The following is a 9230-nucleotide window of genomic DNA, read 5'->3' on the forward strand; positions in this document are numbered from 1 at the left end:
GAGTACGATCAGAATAAAAACAGCTTAGTTTTCTTATTTAATGCCTAAAGAATCAGTGTACCAAATTTCAGCCTCCTAGGTAAATGTGAAGTAAGAGAATTAGTGATGAGTGAGTGAGTCAGTCAGTCAGTCAGTGAGTCAGTGAAGGCTTTGCCTTTTATATATATAGATGAACAAAACAAACAAATATGAACTGTTTACAAATATAGTAGTTGAATGTTGAGAACATATAATTGAGTACAGATCAAAGAAAATAATAAAATCAGGGTCTGACTTAGGGGAGGTACGATTGAGGCATTAGTTCAAAATTCCTCCGCGAACAGCGTTCTAGTAGAGAATATTTTGGCAATGAAGGTTTACTAATCGCAAAAATAGTTCTGTTCATAAAATAAAATTATAAATGCCTCAAATTCAATTTTATAATTTTTTTATTATAAAATTACTATCATAACCTAACCGAACTAACCAAACTTGCTAATAATGAAATAATATAAAAAAAGTTAATTAATAGAAAAAAAAATTATGTTCATTAAATAAAACTAGAAATTGCTCGATAAAAATTTTATAATGACTTAATAATAAAATTAAACTGTCATAACCGAACCAAACCAACCAAACTTGCTGATAATGAAATAAACGGTATCAGCATTCTGACACATACTTTCTCCCATAAGATTGTCAACAACCTTTCTCATGAGTAAGCGGTGAGAGTAAATATACGGAAATGGGATTTGTACAATTTTCTTCAGAATTTAAAGGACTATAACATACTAAATTTTTATCAAAATCGTTCTAGCCAATTTTGGGAAAATCCGATTTTCCGTTATTTTATGGGGGATTTTTATGGGAAAATAACATAATTTACCATAACTTTTGAACTGTAATTTTTACAGAAATGGGATTTGTATAATTTTGTTTAGAATATAAAGGACTATAACATACTAAATTTTTATCAAAATCTTTTGGGCCATTTTTGAGAAAATCCTATTTTTCCAGTTTTTTATGGGGTTTTATGGGAAAATCCCCATTAAAAATAAAATTTTCTAAAAAATGACAAAACCTATCAAAATTGTAAGGATCACAACATACTCTGTTAAATCAAAACCGGATTTTTGTCTAAAATCCTATTTTTTGTTATTTTATGGGGGTTTTATGGGAAAATAACATAATTTACCATAACTTTTGAACCGTAATTTTTACAGAAATGGGATTTGTACCATTTTGTTCAGAATTTAAAGGGCTACAACATACTAAATTTTTATCAAAATCGTTCGGGCCATTTTTGAGAAAATCCTATTTTTCCAGTTTTTTATGGGTTTTTATGGGAAAATCCCCATAAAAAATCAAAATTTCAAAAAAACGAAAAAAACGCCTGGAGATACCACGGATTAGAACCTACATACCAAATTTCATTGAAATCGGACCACAGGTGTAGTCCCTAGCTCTGTACACATCCAGACACACAGACACACACACACACACACACACACACACACACAGAGGGGTAGCGGATTTCTACCCCCGGATATTTACCCCCATGAAAAAACGCCTACGTCATTTTGACGTCACGAGGGGCGGGGCTTATACACGTTCGAGAAACAGCCCGCGACTGGAAATCTACCCCCGGACATCTACCCCCGGACATCTACCCCCAGACATCTATCCCCGGACATCTACCCCCGGACATTTACCCCCAGACATATACCCCTGTGGTCAGCTCTGCCGCGTATCGGCCAATATTCATTGTTGTAATTGATTTTATAAATTTCTTTACCTTCTTATATCCAGTAGTAAACATGCGATATGTCGATGCTGTTTTAACATTATCCATATTTGTTATTCAATAAGTTGTAACAGTCCTTTTCAACCCGACCTACTTCACTGATTTTTACGATCGAGATGTCTTTTAAAAGCTTAAGATCTAGCGCAGCACAAAATGGTAATTGAAATGAATTTCGATTAGGGCTTCAAAAGGTTGACCCCTAAAGCCTTTGATTTATTCCTAGAAGGTGCTTCCAATGGTTGACCAACTTTTACACATACAGTAACAGAAGTGAAATGTGAGTAGTACTCATCACATCAATTTTTAAGTCAGGTTGTGAAAACATGAATAGATCGTCTGCAACTGCAATTATGAGATGAAAAAGTTATGAAAATAATATAATATTGCGTACTTTTCACATGGTCAAGTGTTACATCGTACTGAACCATTGTTTTTGCACACATTTCTTAAAGGATAAAGTGAATAAACTGTGGTGAACTTCCAGTTTATTCAATGTAGGCCTAGTAGTAATAATTGTTTGGTAAACCAAAACTCAGTTGTAAACTGTTAAATTGAGAAAGAGGATCAATAAAAGTCAGGTGAATAATGGTAAATTTTGCATATCACCTAGTAGTAAAAAAATTTGTTTCTAAGATTTTAGATGCGTACTAAGAAACGATTTAAAGTATTTTCTCTTAAATACCTAAAATAAGACAATTGAGTTGTAAACTGTTAAATTAATTGAGAAAGAGGATCAATAAAAGTCAGGTGTATAATGGTAAATTTTTCACATCACCTAGTAGTAAAAAAATAGTTTCTAAGATTTTAGATGCGTACTAAGAAAGGATTTTAAAGTATTTTCTCTTAAAGACCTAAAATAAGACAATTATTAAAATTCAAAATAATGGCCGCGTTCAATTTTTTAAGCATAGCCTAATATCTTTTAATATATATATATATATACGCCTAAATACCCCCATTGCAGCACATTCGCATATTCAGAGAATGTATAAAGTCTTATTGGAAAATCCTGCCTTAAAACAAAACTTGTCAACTTATGTCAATAAATAAGTGTTCAAAAGATTCATTCATAAGAATACCATCTGGAAGTGAATAAGCAGGTTTCCTGTCAGTAAAATTTTAAAATGAGGCATTTTAAGGTAGTATACAGAACAGAATTAGGCGAAACCCGTCAACATTGACGGTTACTTTCAAGGCTTATGCTAATTCATATAACTGCGATAAATAGATTGAAGTAATAAAAATTTTGAGCATTTAGCTCTTTAGCTTTTTTGATGAGTAATAAGTGTAAAAGCAATAATGACTATTGCATAAGTTACAAAATATGGTTGATCATTCAATGAATAAAATATTTACCATACCGTACGTCATAAGAGTTATTATTACAATGTTAACTGGTTTCTCTTCTTTTAGAAGAACCTTTAAATAGTATTAAAATCGTATTGGTCAATCTTTTGTGATAAACACTTCCGATCCGCGCTCATGCATGCGCCCTTAGCTGTTACCATTGACTTTATATCTCTACACGTGTAGAGATATAAAGTCAATGCTGTTACTGTAGGCCTATGTGAAAGTTGGTCAACCATTTAAATCACTGTCTGGAAATGAATCAAATCCTTAAGGGTCTTACTTTTGAAGTCCTTTATCAACATATAGTTTTAAATACCATTTTGCGTTGAGCTGGATCATAAGATTTAAAATTACACCTCAATCATAAATATCAGTGAAGTAGTTTGAGTGAAAAAGGGCTGTTACAGCTTATTTTATTAGGAAGATAGATAATGTTAAACAAGGCAATGACATATCACATGCTTAATACTAGATAATAGAGTTTAATGATTAACCAAAGAGCCGTTGATTTACATAAAGCAATTTATAAAATCAATTACAACAATGAATATTGGCCCATACGCGGCAGAGCTGACCACGGGGGGTAGATGTCTGGGGGTAAATGTCCGGGGGTAGATGTCCGGGGGTAGATGTCTGGGGGTAGATGTCCGGGGGTAGATGTCCGGGGGTAGATTTCCAGTCGCGGGCTGTTTCTCGAACGTGTATAAGCCCCGCCCCTCGTGACGTCAAAATGACGTAGGCGTTTTTTCATGGGGGTAAATATCCGGGGGTAGAAATCCGGCGACCCCACACAGACATCACTTCAAAAACCACTTTTTTGGGTCCAGGGGGACCCAAAACGAATATATCCACTCAAAACTCAAACTCGAAAATTTTGACGAAAACAATACTTTCTCCATATACTATGGTATAGGGGGAGAAAGTAAAAATCTTAGTCAAAAAATTAGTACAACCAGCGGGATTCGAACCCGGGACTCTCAGCATTTCAGATCAGCACGCTAACCACTAGACCACCGAGGCTGATGGCTGCAAACCGTATTGTTACGGTAATGGTGTTCCCTCTGCTAATGAGAAGCCCACAGCCAAGGCCCCACTAGAACCCCTGAGTACATAACATAAAATCAGCCTAAAAGAAAATAAAAATTCAGCTGAGTTGAATAACTTTTTTACGATCTTAAATTTAAACCAGAGGGGAACTTTGTTTTCAGTACCAACTGGTGAGCCAATTCATAGTTTCTTAAGACCAGTTGGTTGCATTTAGGGTTTTGATGTGGGTTTACTTTGTGAAGGGCTTTAAGGGTATAGCAGCCTTCAAAATTTTGGTTGTGATGAGTGGCATGATTATAGATTGGTTTTATTTTTTCTTCATGTACCACATCAAAACGATGGCCTGTCATTCGAACTCTTAAAGAGTTTGAAGTCTGGCCAATGTAATCTTTTGGACAATGTTTACACGACAGTTGATAAATCACATTGTGAGTTTCACAAGTTGATCTACCAACAATCGGATAAACCTTGTTTGTAGTAGCTTTGCTATCAAATTCAGTTGTATTACTCATAATTTTGAAAATACCACATCGAGGCTTGTGACATGGTTCACAGCCGTGTTTAGAATTGTTTGAAGGCCGAGAATTTTGAATTTTGGGTCTCACCATCATATTTTTTAAATTTTGTGGCCTTTTAAAAATAACACGTGGTGGTCTGGAAAATAAATTTTCAGTACTGGGGGAAGATTTCAAAATATTGAATGCTACTTTCATTACACTGTTAATCTTTTGTTGTCCAGGATAGTTTTGAGTAATAAATTTACGATCACTTGAAAAACTATTATCTTGGTTGAGTTTTTTGATCTGATTGGATATTAGTTTTTGTGGATAGCCTCTTTCAATGAAAGCAGAATTCAATGTCAATTTCTACAACTTGACGAGTCCAATTCGGATATTATAATGTTTCAATGTTTCTGTGTACCACTTGAAAATGCCAACATGGCGAAACATGTAGTGAATTAAAAAACACTATTTATTTTAACTGCAAGACGAGGTATGTTTTAATTGAGCGAAGCTCTTATACGTCGACTCTTATGCATTTCGTAATACGCAAACTCCTCCTAGACGGCTGAATCAATCGTTTTCAAATTTTGCATGGTGATAAAGACCATATCGGTGAGTGCCAACATCTATATGGCGTTAAAAAAGTCTCTCAGGAATCCGCCCCACTGGGTCTCAAAGTTTCAATGTTATCCTTATGGAAGCAGTATTTGACAAATAAACAAAGCCATGATCAGCTGTTGACTTTTGAATGCAGTAGATAAATAAATAGCTGATAGCATTATTCCACAGATATTAGAATAGAAACGGTATGGATCATAAATATAATCAAAATGACGACACTAGCTTGAGGTCCGTGACGTAGGAAGTAGTGAACGAAGTAGTAAATGTGAGCAGTCTGGAGTGTAAAAAATGTTTACGACGATTAGATTAAGGTATGTGCAGTCCTAAAATTCTATGGGAAGGGAGGAAAGCAGGTCCGCGACGTAGGAAGTGGTGAAGGAAGTAGTAAAGGCGAGCTGTCCGGAGTGTGGGAACTGTTTATGACGATTAGATTAAGGTATCTGCAATCCGAAAATGCTATTGGAAGGGAAGGAAACAGGTCCGCGACGTAGGAAGTGGTGAAGGAAGTAGTAAAGGCGAGCTGTCCAGAGTGTTGGATCTGTTTATGATCAATAGATTAAGGTATTTGCAATCCAATAATGCTATGGGAAGGGAGGAAAACAGGTCCACGACGTAGGAAGTCGTGAAGGAAGTAGTCAAGGCGAGCTGTCCAGAGTGTGGGAACTGTTTAAGACGATTATATTAAGATATCTGCAATCCGAAAATACTATTGGAAGGGAAGGAAACAGGTCCGTGACGTAGGAAGTGGTGAGGGAAGTAGTAAAGGCGAGCAGTACGAGTGTGGGAACTGTTTAAGACGATTAGATTAAGATATCTGCAATCCAAAAATGCTATGGGAAGGGAGGAAAACAGGTCCCCGACTTAGGAAGTGGTGAAGGAAGTAGTCAAGGCGAGCCGTCCGGAGTGTGGGAACTGTTTAAGACGATTAGATTAAGATATCTGCAATCCTAAAATGCTATGGGAAGGGAGGGAAACAGGTCCGCGACGTAGGAAGTGGTGAAGGAAGTAGTTAAGGTTAGCTGTCCGGACTATGGGAACCGTTTGTGACGATTAGATTAAGGTAGGTATCTGCAATCCTAAAATGCTATGGGAAGGGAGGAAAACAGGTCCGCGACGTAGGAAGTTGTGCAGAAAGTAGTCAAGGTGAGCTGTCCAGAGTGGGAACTGTTTAAGACGATTATATTAAGATATCTGCAATCCTAAAATGCTATTGGAAGGGAAGGACACAGACCCGCGACGTAGGAAGTGGTGAAGGAAGTAGTCAAGGCGAGCTGTCCAGAGTGTGGGAACTGTTTAAGACGATTATATTAAGATATCTGCAATCCTAAAATGCTATGGGAAGGGAGGGAAACAGGTCCGTGACGTAGGAAGTGGTGAGGGAAGTAGTCAAGGCGAGCAGTACGAGTGTGGGAACTGTTTAAGACGATTAGATTAAGATATCAGCAATCCAAAAATGCTATGGGAAGGGATTAAAACAGGTCCCCGACGTAGGAAGTGGTGAAGGAAGTAGTCAAAGCGAGCTGTCCGGAGTGTGGGATCTGTTTATGACGATTAGATTAGTTATAACAGGTTACGTACCTTGACGTCCACAATTCCTTAGTCGGTGTCTGTTGACTATAGTTTCGACTACTACGTAGTCATTATCAAAAACATGAATAGATTATATTAGGATATCTGCAATCCTAAAATGCTATGGGAAGGGAGGAAAACAGGTCAGCGAAGTAGTGAGTGGTGAAGGAAGTAGTCAAGGCGAGCAGTCTGAACTGTAGGAACCGTTTGTGACGATTAGATTAAGGTATATGCTATCCTAAAATGCTATGGGAAGGGAGGAAAACATGTCCGCAACGTAGGAAGTGGTGATGGAAGTAGTAAAGGCGAGCTGTCCAGAGTGTTGGATCTGTTTATGATCAATAGATTAAGGTATTTGCAATCCAATAATGCTATGGGAAGGGAGGGAAACAGGTCCGTGACATAGGAAGTGTTGGAGGAAGTAGTGAAGGTGAGCAGTCCGGAGTGCTCACTGGATTGCTTTATTGATTGTTTTTAAGTCAATCTATATATTTAATATTGAAAAAACACAATTTTTTACCGAGTATATGACGATAATTGGCTGGTTAGTTATGTTTTAGTAGTTATGAAGGTCGCAGATTTGAAAAAATGCCATATATTTTTGTGTTTTTGCTTATATAATCACCATCCCATGAAGTCCTCTAATGCAGTTACTGAATCAGCCAAAATGGTTGAATCCGAAACTGTAAGATGTATCCAACCTAATTATCCTATTATTTATATCCACACAAATGTTCTCTTCCTTAAACTGTAGGTAAAAATGATTATGAAGCACGAATCGTTACATATTTTCGATACATGCAATCGTTTACAATCGAAATTTACAATTGAGTTGACAACAGCTGATATTTACTCCATAGAGGCTAAAAAACTATTTTTACTCTCTAAAGAGTAAAATTGCTACTTTAGACCCGCAACGCATGCATAAAAAACGACTGTTTTTACTGCAGTATGACAAAAACAATATAATATGAACTCTTGATGACTCCGCTCAATTTTGTGGATGCCTCTGCGAACGCTACCTAGTTTAGTTTTAACAAAATGTCCATGGCTTTTCCTCATGACTTTTAGTTCAGCATTTGTTTATACAATAATGTAATCTTTTGCGGTAAAATACTTTTCCTCTTTGAACAGTCATAACTATTTCATTGCTTAGTAATAATAATCCCCAAGTGTATTAAATAATCAATGCTAAATGTTGTTCATTGGAATCTTCTTTTATTTTGTTTGTACTGTATTTAGTAATTTCCTACAGTACTGTAGATCATGGTGGAAGGAAAAAACATAGGTGTGCTATTCCCACATATTCTCGGATTGCAAACAAAAGATCACCTGGGGCCCATTTCATAATAAACTACAAGTTACAAGTTGTAACTTGTAATTTCCATTAGATTTGCATTGGGCGATCAGCTGATTTACTAATAATATTAGTTTGTACTTTATTATGAAACTAGCTGTTGTACCCGTGCTTTGCAACGGAAAGAGGACACAAAATAGAAGCATTTTAATCTTTAAATCTGTTGCATATAATAGTTACACATCCACCAACGCTTTTAGAAACAAAATTAAACTTTTATGGCCTTAATAGAAACGTTTAAGTTATAACTTTTAAATCTGGTAAGTACTGTAAACCACCATTTTGGTTTTTATTAATTTTAAATCTTGTGTAGGCTGATATGAGAAAAACTGACCAAATCTTTGAATAAAACTTTCACATACATGATTTACCTTCATCTCCCTTGATTACATATCTATTTTCTTTATTTTTGACATTTTAAATTTAAATTTTGAAGTTGTAAAAATACTAAATTATTAAATTTAAATGATTTTTTTTATTTCACTCTTCTTTATAAAATAACAAATCCTTCCATCTTCAGTTTCTTCACTCACAATTAATCATTAGCAAAACTAAGTCAGCTGTTATAAAACTTTAGAAATTTTGCTGTGCCTTATCAACACAGTCTTTTTTAAATATTAAATAAACTCTATCTATAGGTACTATAAAACATTTTAAACAAATAATTTAGCATTAAAGACAGCAGACAAAAATAATATGATTATCAAGGACTAATAAATGTAATAGCGAAAACAGTATGTGTTTCATTGCATCTCTGATTCTACTCTACACAAATATCAACAAACAACTTAATTTACAAACCAGTTCTTTTAATCAGTTCCATATTCCATTGCCTTTACATTTTCACATTTACCATTAAGTAAACATAGTACCTTACAGATATTTCATTGATTTTAGAAACAAAAGTACACTGTGTACTGCTTAGTTTTATGATATTTTCCTTGGTTTAATTTATTCAGTGGTGTGGCAAAACACAAATAATAAAAAAATCTATAAAATA

This window comes from Macrosteles quadrilineatus, unplaced genomic scaffold (assembly GCF_028750875.1).
Source record: "Macrosteles quadrilineatus isolate MER2022 unplaced genomic scaffold, UCM_ALF_1.0 Scaffold_19__1_contigs__length_3004403, whole genome shotgun sequence".
Classification (NCBI taxonomy): Eukaryota; Metazoa; Arthropoda; class Insecta; order Hemiptera; family Cicadellidae; genus Macrosteles; species Macrosteles quadrilineatus.